This window comes from Gymnoscopelus braueri (genome assembly GCF_963280865.1).
Source record: "Gymnoscopelus braueri genome assembly, chromosome: 24".
Lineage (NCBI taxonomy): Eukaryota > Metazoa > Chordata > Actinopteri > Myctophiformes > Myctophidae > Gymnoscopelus > Gymnoscopelus braueri.
The window spans coordinates 23,665,285-23,684,638 of NC_137626.1; the positions used below are offsets into that span (position 1 = coordinate 23,665,285).

At 41.7% G+C, this 19,354-nt stretch overlaps 1 protein-coding gene across 4 annotated transcripts in view; it reads right to left on the bottom strand.

Moving 5' to 3' along the window:
- filip1l (filamin A interacting protein 1-like) overlaps positions 1-19,354 on the bottom strand; it is a 92,123-nt gene that overhangs the window by 31,033 nt on the left and 41,736 nt on the right. The window lies entirely within an intron of this gene.

Sequence of the window (19,354 nt, forward strand, 5' to 3'; positions counted from 1 at the left end):
TCTGCAGGAGCCTGTGTCTGGAAAGGTTCCTGGACAGCATTTTAGCGCCGAAGGAGGTACGATTTGGCTCAATTGGCACAGTGGTGCTGATGAGGTTGATGATGGAGATGTTCTTCTACAGAATAGCTGACCTCTGAGAGGGTTAAGTGTCTTGTTCAAAGTTAGTCCAATTGCTTTGAAAGGGATAATTTCATTCCCCTTTCAGTATTACTGTCAGTCACAGACTTTGCCTGTCTTGTCTTGTCTAGGTCTTGTATTTCTTTGTTATGTTTTAGTTTTCATGGTTCTATGTTCATGTCTACCCCAGGTGTTTCTAATGTGTAATCAGTCCTCTTGTGTATATTAGTCTTGTTGCCCAGTCAGTCGTTGTCGAGTCATTGTTTGGTGTCACAACGTGTTTAGTGTTATCATGTTAGTTTGTGATTGTGACATTTTCCCTGTTTCCCTGTATTAAATTCCCAATCATGGGTTTGAACTCTATTTCTGCCTGGCTGTCTGGGTCCTCACCACACCATCAGATCGTGACAATTACACACAGTTTAACTCTGAATCTCCTTACACACCGGGGGAGATTTTTTCATGCGAATAATACGTTTTTTTTTCAGAGAAAAAGCGAAGCGAAAAAGCGTCTTTTAATTATTCGGAACGAGTCCGAATTTTGCCTATATTCGCCGGTGTGTAGTGACCTTAAGAGTGTTAAAATGTAACCCTTGATTTGGGTATTTGAAACTGTATTATCATCACTACAGTAAAGACCCACTCCCCACTTTTTTGTTTTGTTTTGTTACTTTTGAAGCTTACCCATGAGAATCCTGGTAGTTTCTTGCACTCTGCATAATTTCCAAAGCATTAATATAGTGTTTTACAGTGTTGACGGAAGGCATGCAACGCAGACAGGGTGTGACGTCACATGCCGAATGCCAATCATGGCCTCACTAAATGCATACGTTTACGTATACGAAGTATGCAGGGACACTGAGTTTTACAAAACAAGCGCTGCTGCGTTCCTGACACCACGTGAGTCTGCTTGTCATTTTTGTCACAGTGCATTTGGTGTTTTTGTTCGGATGTTACGCATATTCAGGAATATAAAACATACCGGTACATATATTCATGGATATTGTAATACTAAATGACTAAATCAGGACAAAGGTAGCGAAACATTTAAAAGTGCTGTAAATCTCCTTTTCTGGGTGGAGGAAAGTACTTGACATGATATTTAACAGGGATGATTTCAGGGATGATTTTTCTGAGGTTTTAAACCACACCAGCAGGGGACATATGGACAAGGACTTTAAAGAATGCAGTTCTAGCCATTGTGTAGCTGTGACCCCTTTGGCTGAAATGAAGTGAAATGATTTTAAGTTAGTGCATTTAGAGTCCATGTTCCCAAGTGAATCTTGCCCTTTAGTGCAAAAGAAAAACAGCCTATCATAACTTCAATTCATGATCCAATATTCCAGTTTTGATATTGTGCAGTGCCAGATAGAACCAAGCCAATGCCTTGCAGAGCCAAAAGAAAAGCTAGATGAGATTTTTCATGTTATTTTGGGTCGAGTATAAAAACTGCCAGTAATATATGGCTTCTTGAAATGTGAGATCATAATGTTCTTTGTTTGAAAAAAACTAAACAAAAACAAAACGTGTACTTTAGGAATGAGGTCATGCTATACTTACATTAAATTAGAGAGAGATCTAGGCATGGTATTTATTCGCCGTTTCATTCTCCTGCGCTCGCTTGTCCCAAACCGCGGATGCCCCGGCATGATTAAACTTTATGGGAATTGGCTTAAATGGTTCTGTGGTGTCATGCAGATTACGAGGAATGTAAAAGCCCCGTTATACTTAGTTGGTCACCAGTTTCGCGCTCCGAAAATAGCAGATCTACAAGCTCACAATGCATTGTAGAGTGGTGTGTTGTGAGCTTGTAGATCGACTATTTTCGGTGCGCGACACCAGCGTCCATCTAAGTGTAAATCCGGCCAAAGAGATGACCGTTCCGTGGTCTCTTCTACTCTGCCCTAGAGGCATGGCAAAAAAACATGTTTGCCCTGGAACACTGACATGACGAGATTGTAAAATAGAAAAGCTACTTCCTGATCTGATCCGTTGTCAAGAAAACATTATATTACAATAAATACAGTGAATCACAGTGAAACATGATGTCTTTAGGTTCTTTCTGCGGGAGCACGGCGAGGAACATGCTTGTATTCTCTTATGTAAGTTGTTTTGTATTGCTTATTTATACGTACATTCTCTCATGGTGCCTGGGGTGAGGCCAAAAACAAATCCCCAGCTGTGGTTGGATAATAAAGTTGTAATCAAATCTATAAATAAATAGCTGGATCACTCAAACTGCCTAAATCGGAGAATCCAGGAAATACAGAGTATACGTAAAGCATGTTATCTCCACATTTTATTGTTTATTTTATGGCACATGTTCCCAATAAGAGTATAGTGACCCCAAGCCTTTGTCTTTATAGAAACATTCAACACACTTCTTCTTTCCACTATGTTATTTTTGAAATAAATGTACCAGTCATTAAAAAAGCCCCATGTCAGATCTTTAGTCAAGAAATATCATCCAGCACCTCTCGCTTTGTCACAGGGGAATTTAGCTTGTCTTAAACCACTTTCAACCTGATGTCCCCATTTTGGGCATTATAGTTGAAAATCTTTTATTTTTTTAATAATAAAAATAAAGCAGATCTACAAGCTTTGTGCGCTTGTATGGCTATTTTCTTTGTGTGGTTAAACTGCATAATTTTGTCCTGAGCCAGTGGCCCCTGGACCTTGATAAAAGTCCTTGTTCTGTGTGCAAAAAGAATAAAGGGGAGTGGGGAGGTGTTGTATGACAGCAGTATTGGATTTCATCAGGCTAATCTCTACAGTGAAGTCAGCAGGCAATGCTAAATCCAGCTCTGCTCTCCCTTGAAGCAGTATCTGTGTCTTTATCCTGTAATGTTACAAGTGTGTCACCCTAATTGCCCGCCCCACACACACTTGGAAAAAACGCAGTGTAATTGAGGTTTGAGGAGGGAATAAAAAGATGATTTTGCCCTTGAGATGACTTCTCCCGGGTGAAGAGCTGTGGAGGGTCGGGGGACTCTGCTCTTAGGGAGCCGGTAACGCTGCGTGCTTATTGCTGTGATGATGCCGTCGTTTCCAAAAATGTGCACATTTTAGTGCCTTGTGAAAATCAACAGTGCAGCGGGCCACCGGGCCTGTGGTGTAACTGTATTAATGACCACCAGTCTGGTCTCTCTTGAGTTCCTGTCGTTAAAAGGACGGGATAGGATTTGGCTGTCACACATTGTTAAACCATGTGGATTATTGTGGGTTTACAATTACGTTTACACAATGTTTTTGCAGAGGATTTAGTGGGCTTGTAAAAGTTGAAAAACCTTTTACGCTGTGTCCAACATTCTCACTTAGAAAAATTCACTTTTTGTTACTTATTGTTGCGTACACAGCTCACAATAATTGATTGATTGATTGATTTCTTTCCCTCGCACATGTCTTCAAAGAATGACTACAGCATGTCACTAGCAAGACACCATTCCCTCCCACCACTCAAACAAGGCTTAAAAAAGCTAATGCTAAACACTGCCTACACAGTAAAATCAGTGTTAATTTAACTCGGTGTACAAATGGAACCAAATGAGCCCTTGGTTCCATTTGCACACTCAGAGTTAAATAAACACTGAGGATTTGACTGCGTAAGGTCCCATGCAGTATTACAGGAAAGCTTCCTCATCAATCATGTCCAACACCTTGCGTCGAGCCAGGCCAGAGGACGAGGAGAGGAAGAAATGTAACACCCAACCACGGCTCCTATTTCCTGGTTTTTCGAACGTCCCGTCAAAAAGCCCAGGATGCAGTGGGACAGGGTGGTCCCTCTGACAGCTCGCTATTGTTTGCTGCCAAGGAGTCAATCCCTCCGTAGTTTTAAATTTTTAGGTTTCCATATCGTGGCCTGACACCCGACCACCTCCGTCTCGACAGGTCCAACCCCCACCTATACAGGGTACAGTGCTGGATTCTTTCACTGTAACCACAATCGCACCCGCGCTCTATCAGTCGCCCTCCATTGTGTTGCTGGAGAATTCGCAAGTTGCATTAACAAAGTCCCAGAATGTGGGTGGAGGTGGATACAGTGGGTACTGGCCTGCAAGAAAATAACTGCTCCCCCCTGGAAGAAGAGATGGCATTTCCGCATTTGCAACTGAAGGCAGTGATGTTTTGGTCTCGACTGGACTCTGCTTGCCTCGAATCCATCAAGGAAAAATAAATTGAATGCTTGTCCCTATAAACTTCGGTACTTAACATTAACACCAGTCTCGTAATGCGTTGCTTTCTGACACCCTGTGAGTGCTACAAGTGCTGTTTTCAATCTCATGCAAACAGTAAAATTGTAACAGTGACTTGGGGCTCAACCGCATTGCTTTCCTGTTGATGGGATAACTTAACCACAGGAACCCTAGCGTCCCTATTCCGAGGCAAACATTCGGCGAAAATAGCAGATCTACAAGGTCACAATGCATCACATATGCAAAGTGTTGTGAGCTTGTAGATTGGCTATTTTCGGCCAAGAGATTTGGTGAAAGGGAAAGAAAGAGGGGCCCTAGTATAGACCCTGAGGGACTCCAGTCAACAATTATACAAATAATTGCTCAAATGACAGCAAAATAGATGCTGGGGCATTTTGCTTGCGTTTATATTTAAGTTTTAAGTCAATCGGTATATTATTCATTTTATTTGTATTTTTTATAAACCTTCAGTCTGAGTCATGATGATTTTTACAGACCCAATGACTCAATATCCCCCAAATATAAATAAAATGTAATATGTGCACTGCTCAGGTGAAGGTACATACTGTACAAGGCCTGCACTCTATACCCCCCATTTACTGAAACAGGATATGAGGTCATAATTTGTGCTGACATGTACATCCCTGCCAGACTTTCAGCTGCCAGGCTGTTGCCAACTAGTCTTTAGTTGACTGGCACTGTTAAAGGCATGCTACACCTTTAACATGAGTTTACATTTCTCTTTGACATTGGTATAAACATTGACCAAGCAAAATGTTTGGTCCAAATGATAGCTGTGTTTCAAACATTCACACTGCTGTTTTTGGATACCGCTGGCGGATTGATCACCTCTTAGATTGAAGATGCAGATTAATAATTCACAACGACAGCATGTATGAAATCATAAAGTAACCCTGCCGCGGACAAACAAAGCACAAGTACATGGAGATGATGGTGCCACTTTCACTCACTTTCCCTGTCTGCACGTTTCATTGTGACAACATCCGGCAGGCCCAAGATAAATGATTTCATTTGGCAGGCCCCTGGCAGGCTCTCCCTCCTCGTCTATATATCACTCACTATCTTGACACCCTGTTGGCCGGGTGAGCAGGCGCAGGCTCATTGTTCAGACGCGGCAGCTGCCAGCTACGAGGACGTAATGTCCAAGTTCTCGCCGCCGCTTCCTTCCAGCCTGACAACACGGAAGGAAAGAAAAGGAAAGAAAAGACAAAAAAGTCTCCGCTTCCCTTTACCATGTTTTGCCAAGCCGTGACTCAAGAGAACAAATCTGAGAAGAAAGTAAATCAGAGACCTTAGCTTTGCCGGAGGGTCAGCGTGTGGCTACTATGTCGACTCCCATGTCGTTCTTTGGATTTTCTCTCCCATTTTTGTAATTTGAGTCTCGCCATGGCTTGCCATCTTACAGCGCAGGCAGAGGCAGCACACGGTTCACTGGCGAACTAAGAAATGTCACACTAGCTGACTGTGCATTAGAGCATTTGCCTCACCTGACACCTATCCACTACCCCTTTGGTGCTTTTCTTCTCGCAAGAGAAAACATTAGCTCATCACTCTTACAGATTCTTTAGCACCATCACAATTTGTCAAGTTCAGTTGAGTTGGCCTCTTAGTTGTTTCTGACTCTTTTTGGCAGAGTGAAGGAAGTTAGAAGTCAGCTGTTGCAATCAGGTCTCTTTTTACGCGTTGGACACCAGCCTAGTTGGGAGTCGGGAACGATGCAACTCTGGAACGATGCAAGTTGTACCACTGTCAGAGTATCTGTTGTACCCATCTGTCTGTGTCCCTTTTATGACCATCCTATATTGAAATTGTCTCAAATGGATAGTTCACCCCCCAAAAAAAAATCTTATTTTCCATCGATTACTCACCCCATGGAGACTTGAAGTCATGGATATTTTTTTTCGTTTTTGTCGCATTCCTAAGCCAATAATTTGATGACCGGCAGCGGCTAGCGGTAGGAGACACAAAGAGTCTCCTTTGTGTCTCCTGCCACAGCCGCTGCCGGTTATAAAATGATTGGCTTAGGAATGCGACAAACAAAGATTTGCTGTCGCTTTGAGCGTAGGGCATTCTGATCCCGAGGGCCAACCCGATCGATTCGCATCTAATCCGCTCCCCCTTGCTGGGGGTTAAGGCACGAGTGGAGGACGCGAGGGGAGTGAACGAGTGTGAATTTTGGGGTATTGGAATTTAGCTCTAGATTCTGCAGAGGTGGACAGGTGCTTCACCCCTGCAGCACGCAAGCGCCCATTATCCCATACTTCTGACCCTCCTGGACTCTTCCTCATAGTGCCCAGTTAGGTTTCATTCATTTTTTTATCAGTCACAATCAATGCTCGTGGCCGAACTCACTACCTGGGGTTATGCTGCAGTCACAAAGCATTACATCACCTACTGTGTGTATTCCAGTAACTGTCCCTTCTTATGACTCTAATCGGATTGCTTAACTTAAATACTGAGGTATTATTCCCTACAAAGCTAAAACTACAAAAAGTTTGTCTTTTGTTAGATCTTGTACTGCTTAGTTTATATTTAAGCCTAAACTCACTTTATTTCTCGTAAAGGGAGATTCCTGTAAAATGATCAATGTTGAATGTGTAACGACATAAAGAGACTCTTCCTTGAGTTGTGTTGCTCACAATGAGTAAGCATAGTGACTTTCTGGACTCATAAAATGTTGGGTTGTTTTCTATTACCCTCCACACAAAGAAGGTTTGATGTATTACAGGACGGACTGTTCTGAGACAGAATATCCACTCATGTCCCAATAAAATCCCATGGGGAGAGTTTTAGTGTATCTGCTAACTCATGCTACTATTCGCTGTTGATTAGGCAGCACCGGAAAGAACAGTCTGATGACTTCACAAATTAGGATCATGGGTCTCGTGTGTTGGCTCCGGGAAAGAGAGTTGTTCATCCTCACAAATTACTGACTGAATTGCACAAGATTTCAGGGACAGCACACAGCAACAGATTTCTGTTTTAAGGTCGTCTCCCCCCTCCTGCTTTAAAGAGAGTCCCAAGAAGGCTGGAAAAAGACATGGGTCTCATGTTCTGCGGTCGGCGAGGTCTAATCGCTGCATTGCTGTCAGCGAGATGTAATCACATTACGCCATACAACGACGGCTCACTGGGCCTAATTACCGCTCGCTTTACGGAGGCACCGCAGGATTTCTTTCTCTCACACACAATTTAAAGATAGAGTACAGACGTAATAAAAAACATACTTTCATGTCCAAAAGCTATATTTATGCAATGCTGCCGGCTTTTGTCATCCAACACCTACTGACATATACTGTACCTGCATGTCTATGTGATAGAGGTAGCCAAAGATACTGTAGATACGGTTCAAACAAAACACAAAAGTCTGCTGAGGACCTTTACTTACAGTGCATACCACTCCGCTTACTTACTGTATTATCCGGGCCGAATTAGGTCACAATCAGGATAGTGGTCACTTTTTCCTATGACACTCTAACATCCCTTCCTGTGTGACTCGTGAGTGACATGGTGACTCTGTGTAATGAGACGCAAGATCAGGCAGGGCTATGAGAAGAAACTAGTCAATTAGTGAACGATCAGACCAGGGAAAAACTAAACAAATGCCGGAAACGTTAAACCTCCCACCACTAACATTCAATAATAAATAACTGAATTGAACTTGACTTGTTTTACAGTCATTAAGTCACGATAGCAGTTTCTCAATCCATCTGCCCTGCATTACCATTTCAGGATTCCAAACACATGTCCCTTGAGAGATGGATTGACAGTATGTCAGCAAGTACAGCAAGCATGCAAGACTTGGCATTTGCATCTTTAATAAAGACAGGAATGCATCGCTTTCCCTCTTACCATGATAGACATGACAATAATTTGAATGCTAGACACTGCAGCTAGCTAATATCGATTTAACTTGAAACAAGTCAAATGAAATGCAATTGCTGTAGACATTAACATACGGTTGTGATCTATAGATACTGACACCAGTAATGAGAGAGAGGCCCAAATGCCCAGGGCGATCACATAAAAATGCAACCCCTCGAAGTAAACAAAACTCTGTTCGTTTTCCCAGAACTGAAGCTCCTCAAATTCTCTGACGCATGTGGGGATGAGCCAGGATTTTGTTTTGAACGAGCAGAAGAAGACAGCCACATGTCATATGTGTGTATAGTGGATGTCTTTGAATGTGGCACGTTTGTGTGATTCCTAACTTCCAACACTGGTGGCAAGGCTTCGAGCACGCAGCTGCAAAAGATATGAATAACGTCATATTAGCCAGCTCAGAGAATTCTTCTCTATGCCATAAAAGGTACTTCAACTTTAAAATGTTGGTACTGTATATGCAACAGTGACCTGTAACGTGAACCACCCATTCAGTACAGCAAACAAATGTGATCAGTTGTCAGTTGGCAAGGTCATGTTTGCAAAAGTAGGATATTTGATTGTCATTTGATACTAAACCACCTATAGGCTTGTGTTATTACCTGACATGTCATTTTATGGATGTCAGTGATCTCTTATCATTTCCTCTCACCTCTCTTATCAAGTGCAGCCTCCTCGCTGGCATGGAACAGGAATGCACAGTATGTGTGGGGGTTGCTGGGTTTAAACAATTTTTGGGGAGGAATACAGGTGTGCTCTTCCTCCGGAGTCATGAAAGACTCCGAAAGACTCCGAAAGACTTTGCTGAGAGCTCAGCAGTCATGTTTGTCAGCAACAGTTGATGAATGAGGCAGATTCCTACAGTGTCCACACTGTGCATGAGTGAAGACAGGGCCTACTCATGCCTGTAGCGGCTTTCTGACAGTGGTGTAAAGTAACTAAGTACATTTACTCACTTCTACTCCACTACATCTCAGAGGCAAATATTGCACTTTTACTCCACTACAATTATTTGAAAACTTCAGTTATTAGTTACTTTGCAGATGTAAATTATTATATTATAAAACATACATTAACCACTTTAGCCCTATTTTATACATAGGCTATTTGAAAATAGCCGATCTACAAGCTCACAACGCGTCGCATTGCGACGCGTTGTGAGCTTGTAGATCAGCTATTTACAAATATTTTAGTACTTTTACTTTTGGTACTTGACACCAATACTTGTGTACTTTTACTCTAGTAAAATTAGAATTCCGAACTTTTACTTGTAACGGAGTACTTCTACATTGCAGAATTGATACTTTTACTTAAGTAAAACATTTGAGTACTTTTCCCACCACTGCTTTCTGACACCACATCCCAAAACAAAGTGGCTGTGTGATCTTTAGGCTAAAGCCTATACGTCCAAAGTTCACATTCTGTGAACCCTCGTCAGGAACCAATGCCGATCGTTAGTGGCGGAAAGTAACTACAGTAAGTACAAGTACTGTACGTAAGTACAATTTTGAGGTATTGGTACTTTACTTGAGTATTTCCAATTTCCAATACTTTAACTTCTACTCCACTACGTCTTGGATCCAAATATTGTGCTTTTACTCCACTACATTTATTTAAAAACTTAAGCTACTTTGTAGATTGTGTTTATTATTACAAAACATACATTATCCACTTCAGCCCTTTATACATTTCGGCCATTTGAAAATAGCAGATCTACAAGCTCACAATGCGTCGCATCGTGACGCATTGTGAGCTTGTAGAATTTTTAAAAATTGCTTGTACACTGTAATCAGGGCGTCATTGGAAAAGAGAGTTGGCTCTCAATTGTCCTTCCTGAATAAATAAAGGTGAAAGAAGAAGATCTGCTATTTTCAAAAGATTTTTATACATTTGAAAATGTTGTGTACTTTTACTTTTGGTACTTTAAGTACATTTTGATGCCAATACTTTTGTACTTTTACTCAAGTACTTTTTGAATTCCGGACTTTTACTTGTAACAGAGTATTTCTTTATTGCAGTGTTGATACTTTTACTTAAGTAAAACATTTGAATACTTTTTACACCAATGCCGATCGTTAATAACGAGACGTTCCAGGTCATATATATCAAAAGGCTGTGCTCCGATTCAAAAAGCGACAGGGCTAGGATGGGATAATAAGCACCCCGGGCTGCTGTGATAGCATCGCCAAGGAATGTTCTAGATCCTACACACGTGGATGATGTCACCGCAAGCTAGTGTTAAGTCAACCAGATGGCATGGAGATAGTGTACTATGATGTGCTTCCTTCAAAGTGTTGACAGGGAAAGAAAGTTTTTTTTCTTTTGTGTTATCAAATTAAGTGCAACTGAGTTTTTATATATTATATTATATAAAAATTATATAATATATATAATATATATTATATACAGTTGTTCGGTGGCTCAAGGGTAGAGTGGCCGGGTAGAGTGAACTGGAAACCGCATGGTTCCCAGTTCGATCCCGGGCTGGGGGGCTCCCCCAGAGTTAGTGTCGAAGTGTCCTTGAGCGAGACGCTCGCTGAACCCCTAATTGCTCCCGATGAGCAGGTTGGTGTGTGAATGGATGAATGTAATGCACAATCTATGTAAAGCGCTTTGGATAAAAGCGCTATATAAATGCACCATTTATATATATATTTTATATATTTTTCCAATTACAATTTAGGCATTTAGCAGACACTCTTATCCAGAGCGACTTACAAGTGCGATATCGGAATGAGCAGAGTAAGCATGAACTCTAGTCAATAAACAAGGTAAACAGTCACATTACGTAGAGTGCAGAGAGAACAATGTAAGGATTTTGTAGGCATATAGCCCAGTAAATGATTATACCAAACAGGTGTTAATGATCAACAACATAATAGGTTGAACCAAGCTCATTAACCGAAACAGAAACAGCTGCGTAGGGGGATACAACTTGGTAACAGCCTTACTAAAAAGCTGATGCTGATGACAGTTTAATAAAAAATTACACAAGGTAGTCATCCTGCATTAGCAAGGTCTCTCACAGGCAGAAATTTTGAGACTGACAGGTGTTTCCAGATGTGTTCAAGCTCTTCTGTAAAAGCACAAAGAAACAGGTGGGGTCGAGGACCAGAAAAGCAGTGGTCGGCCAAGGAAAGTGCGTGCAGCAAACAAAAGACTCATTATGTTGTCTTTCCTTTGCAATTGGAAGATGTCCAACAGCACCAGCAGCTCAGACCTGGCAGGAACCAGTTGTGGGACACCAGTACACCCATCTACGGTCCAGAGATGTTCGGTCAGAAGTGGTCTTCATGGAAGCCAAAAAGCCTTTTCTCAGACGTGTTAATAAAGCCAAGCAACGCACCTATGCATGAAAATACAAGAACTGGGCTGCAGAAAATTAGTAAAAGGTGCTCTGGACTGATGAGTCAAAAGTTGAAATATTTGACTGAAGGCACTGGAGAGCGCATGGTGGAAGTTTATTGCAGATTTAGGGGTGCATTTCTACAAATGGAGTTGGAGATTTGGTCAGAATAAGTGGTCTCCTCAATACTGAGAACGACAGACCATCACAAATTAATTCTGAAGCACGACAATAACCCCAAACATACAGCCAGACTGCATAATCTTGAGCAAAAAAAGAAAAAGAACAAGGAGTCCTGCAACAGATGGTATGGCCCCCACAGAGCCTTGATGTCAACATCATTGAGACAGTCTGGGATTACATTAAGAGACTAAAAACTAAAAGACTAAAAACCGAGAATTGGTGAGGTTAAAACGGGTCACAGGGTAGACCAAATATCATTTGATTTAGTTTACCACACTTTGCATGTTGTTAATCGATGAATAAAAACTATTCATTGTTTTTTTAGCATCCTCACTTAACAGCATTCTTTTCCACAAGTGCCTCAAACTTTTGCACAGTACTCTATATACAGTATATTAATGTATTACCCTGCCCTCATGGAGGATATTGTAATGATCTCTGTCTCTGTGTGTCTGTCTACTATTGAACAAAATAACTTGAGAACAGATACTGTAGGTGGATGTTCATGAAACCTGGTGGGAATGATCAGTAGTCTGCCCCGAAAAGATCATTTGCTTTTGTTTCAACAAGGTCAAAGGTAGGGGTGGGACGATATGGGTACCTCACGATACGATATGTATCACGATATTAGGCCCACGATAACGATATATATCACGATATCTGAAAATGCCGATATATTGCGATATCACGATATATTGCATGAAATTTCACCAACGATATATCACGATATCTGAAAATATCGATATATTGCGATATCACGATATATTGCATGAAAATTCACCAACGATATATCACGATAGTCCTTGTATTCAATTCATAAACACATAAAATAGCACTAGGAAAAACAACGTATCACAAACTTAAAAAAATATATATATATATATCGATATTTTTCGGGAGGATATCGATTATTTATCGCGGGAGAAAGTATCGCGATATATCGATATATCGATATATCGTCCCACCCCTAGTCAAAGGTCAAGATCACCATAAAAGTCAAGGTCAAAATTACATATCATATCTCAGGAACAGAGAAACAGAGAAGCAATGATGTTTTTTAGCTGTGTTGCAAAAAGTCACTTGTTATGCTTTTCTGCAGTGTAGTATTATCTTCTAGCCTGGTAAACCCTCCCTCCGGAAATCTCATTTCTATTTGATTCCAGGAGTGAGTCTGGCCTGATAGCCCATTGTGGGGGTTTCTAGTGGAATTACCAACTAACCGAGCCTATCAGCGTCGTCGCACATCGTTCTGTGATTGACAGCGGCAGTTGGCCAATCAGGTGGCGAGTTCGAGTGAGCCCAAAACACGAACGGCAGCCATCTTTTTCTTGTCCGCTATATTCTCCGCTATTTTTTTACTTCAAAAAGCTCTCTAACTTCTATTTTGAGGCACGGAATTTACTTATAAGAAATCGTTTGGATAGAATTTAGTTGTTTAACTTCATATATGTGGTCAATTAATCATGACAAAGCCTATTTAAAAATAAAAATTTAGAGAACCGGTAGGGGCGGGCAGTGACACCCATGTATCCGAATAAGGCAACCCATTTTGGGCATGGCTGCCTCAAAAGTCCCGTTGCGTCACATTAGACTGGTGAACTGCTGATTGGCTGAAGGGGAAAAATTATCATTGGCTGAAGGGGTTGTCAGTCAACGTTATTAATCCCGCCCAACTCTAGCCCACAGCCAATATTGCAGAATGGGCTATCAGGCCAGACTCACTCCTGGAATCAAATAGAAATGAGATTTCCGGAGGGAGGGTTTACCAGGCTAATTATCTTCCACAATGTACAAATATGAGCCTTGTGCTGTTGATTTACTTTGTCTGAGATTATGTCTAGAGCAATATATTATCTCCTATACGGCAGTGCTTAGGATGACCAAAGCTGGGGTATTGGTGGCAGTGTGTTACTACAAAATGTTGGTCCCTGTGACACTAAAAAAACAACAACAGAAAGCGGTGACCGCTTTCTTCCAGTGAGGGACTACGGATTGCCCTGCCATATTGTTTTTATTTTTGCTGTAATTTCACCAATTGTCAAAGCAAATTTCTTATATGCATCCCATACTTGGCAAAAAAAGAGCTTTTCACTTCAGATTGTCTCATCCCATGTGTTTCATGTTATCCGCAGGCCATTACGTACTGCAGGGTTCTTTTGGTATGACTGCGGATGTGCTCCGCTTAACATCACAAGTGTTTGGCTTGACCACAAGTGAGCTTTTTACCCGCATGACAACCTTTTATGTAGCCTAGGGTTCTATACACTGACTGTACCAAAAACGTATGCCTATATATCTATCTAGAAAAAATCCCCAAAACCCTATTTGAAACCCTAATCTTAAATTAAAGTACACAGTGGAAGTTTGACAATAGCTTCATGCTGACATACAGCACTGTATTGTATAATGTAGGACCTCTAGTTTGGTTGAATCCCACACATTAAAATCATTCAGAATGTTTCAAATACAACTAGGAAGTCAAGTGTCCTGATCAGCTATGCAGTTCATGGATGAAACCAAAGAATATAGAAGGTCATAAAATTCACTCCGTGCCGCCCAGATCCCTGCAAAAAGAACAAAGCAGATCGTGCAGGCAAGGAAAGCGCCTGGCCTGCTGTATGCAATGTGTGTGTGTACTGAAGTCATGTTTTAAGTAACATCTGTTGATAGTTAGGGTCCTGATCTCGCTCTCACACCCCTGCTGCTTCTGCAGTACCCGGCGCGCGATGAGGTCATCACTCATGGACGGCTGCTCAAACGTCAATTAATCAGAGGGGGACCGGTTGATCCCAAACCCCCTGCCCAGATTTACATGCTTTTAAGGGCTTCCAGTGAGGGGTGGTTGGGGGGGTGGTGGTGGTGGGGGGGTCACACCGCAGTCACATAGCTTCCTGCTATGAAACAAATTCAGAAACAAAAACTTGACAGGGGAGAGTTTATAAATGGACTGCGTTATGCAGAGTGAGAGACAGACAAACAGAGAGAGAGAGAGAGAGACGGAGAGAGGGAGAAACAGAGAGAACGAGGGAACGAGAAAGACAGAGAGAAAGAAAGAAAGCAAAGCTGGGGTCCATTCCCAGACCCTTTCTGCACATACGTAGCCCTGGGATCTAGGCCTAATCACAAGTCGCCGCTTGCTGCCAGCGCCCCCAGAAAAAGGAAATGATTACATCCAGCTAAAATGCATCATACAACGGATTAACGAGCGTGAAATTAAAACCTGCTGTAGCTCAGCGCTTCCCTCAAACGAGTCGAGCTGCGGCCCGTACGCGTGCCTCCACAGCGCGCTGCTGAGCATGGCCGTCCTCGGGGCGAGTGATAAGTGGCTTTCTGCTTGTTGAAGTCGAAGCTCGCCGAGCCTTGTTACTGGCTGTTCTGCGGTGATGTTCTGGAAAGAGCTCAGAGCAGAACGGGAGCCGTCGAACGCCGAGACTTCTTTGCTCAGGCAGAATGACTAAAATGGCGTTAACCCAGGCTGCTTGGCGATTTTCTGCTTCCTCTCGCTGGAGGCCGTTTGTGATGACATGTCTGCCCCCCCCATGTGTTTAAAGAGAGAGGGCATATTGATACAGGAGAACTAGAAGTTGTTGTTCATCTTTTGTTCCCCCCGTTTGTGCCAAATTTCCTATGTTGTGATGAATATTCAACGTACAATGACTATCTAGGGATGGAACACACCTCCACAACACACATACACACATTTATTCCACATTGATACTTTAGACACCACGACTTTATAGCTACAGTAAGTGTACGCGCGTATGCCCTAACAACTGTAACTGTACTCGACTAGCTAAACAGAGCGCTGTCCCAAAGCTAAAGACAGATGATGTTGGCAGATGTCGAAACTCCCATGCATTACTTCACTCACACTCGGACACATGGGCTTGAGACAAAATCTGGATGTCCGCTACTGAAACGGAGACCAGAATAAAATTTAAAAAAAACGTCCCTACCATTTCCATGGTAACCTGGCATCTCGTTGAGCATGCACTGTGATTGATGCTCCTCTGAGCTATTGTGCTCTCTCTTTTTTTTTTTTTTTGATCCCCGTCTCGGTCATATAAATCCTTCTCCTTTTCTCACGGCATAATTAACGGGACCCTGGATGGGGATGGCGGTGGTGCTGGCGGGGGGGGGGTTTGATATTTTTCATGGCACCCGGCTCTTCCTGACACGCTCAGTGACGAAGCGCAGGCCTTCGTCACGTCGGCCTTCGATCCAAGTCAAACAGCCTGATAGACCTAAAGTGCAGTGATGTGGTTGTCCCAATTAGGTCACGGGCTGATGTCCAGATGTGTTTCCCATGCGAAATCAAGTGCTGAGTGCATGTCTTCAAGTGTGTATGATTGCATGTGTGAGCGTGCGTGCAACATTCGATATTGCTGAGGAAGCGAGGCAAAGTTAGCACGGCCCAGTGAATGCACTATATGAGCTTTATAGAAAACACCACTCAAGCATGTTTCCACCATGCCTCCAGCAGTCTCAGCTTGGCTGACCGTGTTAAGACAGTGACAGGCAAACCTTTCCGAAATAAAGTAGCCTACAGTATATGGTATTGAGAATGTAAGCAGCTGTACAGTGGCTGCCTCTATAAAATGTTTTGGTTGTTCTCAAAGTTTTTCAGCCCAGACATTTTTTTTATTTTTATTTTTTTTTAATTTATCCCACGATTTTGTAACCCTTATTTTTCACCCGGTGCCAATTTTCTAAGTGATCCTGGGCACTACACTCCCCTCACCAGCATAGGGAGGCCAGGGCCGAGCTCATGCCTCCTTCAATGCATGAGAGCCAACTGACCTTCTTTTCACCTGACAGGGGGGAGTTTCCCTGGTTGGACGTAGCGCGTGGAAGGAACACGTTATTCTAACCAGTTCCCTTCCCCTCCATCAGGCGCCCCGGCTGTCATGGGGAAGGCGTTATAGTGACCAGGATTACTACATGTTTTTATCTACTCATCCTCATGCCAGTTGAGATACAGGGAATGTTTCTTTGTCGACATAACACACAGTAAGGTTGCTAGCATGACTTTGTAGCAGCTTTCGCCAAAACAACTAAAGACAACTGTCAACGGTGACAGTTCCTAAAATTACAAACACAGTGACATACAGCTTGTGCAGCATAATCCGAGTTTTATCAAGCCAAATGGTTGCATTGTGAGGGGAAATGACCTATAATTACATCATTATCTACTAGAACACAAAATCTCCCCCACTTCCGTGTTAAGTATAGGCAGTGGTGGAAAGTAATTAAGTACATTTACTTAAGTACTGTACTTAAGTACAATTTTGAGATATTTGTACTTTACTTGAGTATTTCCAATTTCCAATTTCTACAAGATCTACAAGATTCTACATTTCTACAAGATCACAACGCGTCGCGATGCGACGCGTTGTGAGCTTGTAGATCTGCTATTTTAAAACTTTTTAGTACTTTTACTTTTGGTACTTTAAGTACATTTTAATGCCAATACTTGTGTCCTTTTATTCAAGTAAATTCTGAATTCTGGACTTTTACTTGTAACAGAGTATTTCTATATTGCAATATTGATACTTTTACTTAAGTAAAGAATTTGAGTACTTTTTCCACCACTGAGTATAGGTCTATTCTATTCCCAGCATGATCGTTTTGCTTCAGAAGTATTTTTTCTATGTGTGCCTTTTTTAACTCTACATAACTGGTCAGTGTTGTCTTGATTTATTTTGATACTAGACTGCTACAAAGTTATCCTAGCAACCTCCCTGTGTGTTATGTGGACAAATGAATTTCCCCTCTGTTTCAACTGATGTGAGTAGATAATTAGTACATTTTAGGGCGAACTACTCCTTTAACCACTTGAATCCTAGCATCCCTAATTCCCTATACTGGGGCGAAGACATTTGGTGTAGAGGGGAAAAAAGAAGGTGGCCTAGTATAGACCCCTGGCAGACTCAGGTCAAGAAGTATATAGGATATAAGTGTTTAAAGGAGAAGTACAATTTAGACAAACTTGAAAGTTACTCCTGGGTCTTTTTGGACAGCTTAGGCCATATTTCTGAACTCCCCCGAAAGAAGAGAGCCAAGAATCTCATCTGTAATGTTGTCAAGAGGCACATTTAGGAACAGTTTACATTCTCAGTGAAAACAGAGACTGACCATGCAGACATGGGTGATAGCACCCAGAATGATTTTCAAGGGATATGGTTTCACTGTCTTGTCCAGTAATATTCACAGCGCTATAATAACATGAAGCTCATTTGGGAGGTGAAAGCACTTGAGTGTGGAGCGTGCCAAGTATGAATCCCATGCGTTGTCAGTGACCCCAGAGAGCTTTCTTGATTTCCTTAAGGTTTTGGGGGAGATATTTATGGTCAATCAAAGTGATTGAACCGTCCATACTCCCAGGAAGGAATAACAGTGTGTGGATTCTGTTTTAGGGTAGAAATTCTGAGCAAATTCTGAGCTCGAATTGACGTTGCCTTATAAAGACATTCATACACTAGGCTAGGGGGAATGGAGTGTGTTTATTAGAACGCTAAAACAAGCTAGCCTTTACAAGCCAGCAGTATCATCTGTCCCTTTGGCTGTAATTTAGCTAGTGTGTGTCGTCACGGCCATCCATCTGTTAAGTGGACTTTGAAGTTTATAGTGTCATTATTTTTATGTGAATTGGTATTATTACGTTAATGTTACCTAATTAAGTGCTATTTCTGTTCCACTGAGAAGGCATCAGTAGACTTCAGTCTTCCCCTATATTAAAGAAGAATGTTTTATTATGTTGTTGTTTTTTTCCCCCTTTTTAATGGGATTTTTCATGTGAATGTGGTGTTTTAATCATCACTGGGGAATTATAATATCTCGCCGTTCCTAGTTACCTAATGAAACATTTTATCAATAATGTAATCTATTGGTTTACTAGTAATGTGATTCCTCTCACTTACTGTCCATTGCCTCCAAAACAATGTGAAGCTACAGTATACATACTGTATATATATCATTTTCACATCTGCACAACAAAATCCTTGGTGTTAATTTTATGTCAATTTGTGTAATTGTTTTACACTCTGAGCTAAATTAAAAATGTTGCTGTGTGACGGAATGTGTGCATTACGCCTGAATTATACTTAATTGCGCACCGGTTTCTCGCTCCGACCATAGCCGATCTACAAGCTCACAAGGTGTTGCACTGTGACGCGTTGTGGTCTTGTAGATCAGCTGTTTTCAGTGCGAGACACTGCCGTGCAACTAAGTATAAATCAGACTTTATGGGTGCACTACATCTTGCATTGTGGACTATAAACTAACACCTTTAAGTCCATAAAATAATGGCAAGACACTTTCTCAGTGGTGGAAAGTAACTAAGTACTGTACTTAAGTACAATTTTGAGGTACTTTATTGTACTTTTATACTACTCCACAACATCTCAGAGGCAAACATTGTACTTTTTACTCCACTACAATTATTTGATAACTTGAGTTGTCTTACTTTATTTTTTGATACTTCGGTTATTTTAAAATAGCCGATCTACATGCTCACAATGCGTCGCACTGCGAGTATTGCGACACGTTGCGAGCTTGTAGATCTGCTATTTTTGAAAATGTACGTACTTTTACTTTTGTACTGTATTTTTAT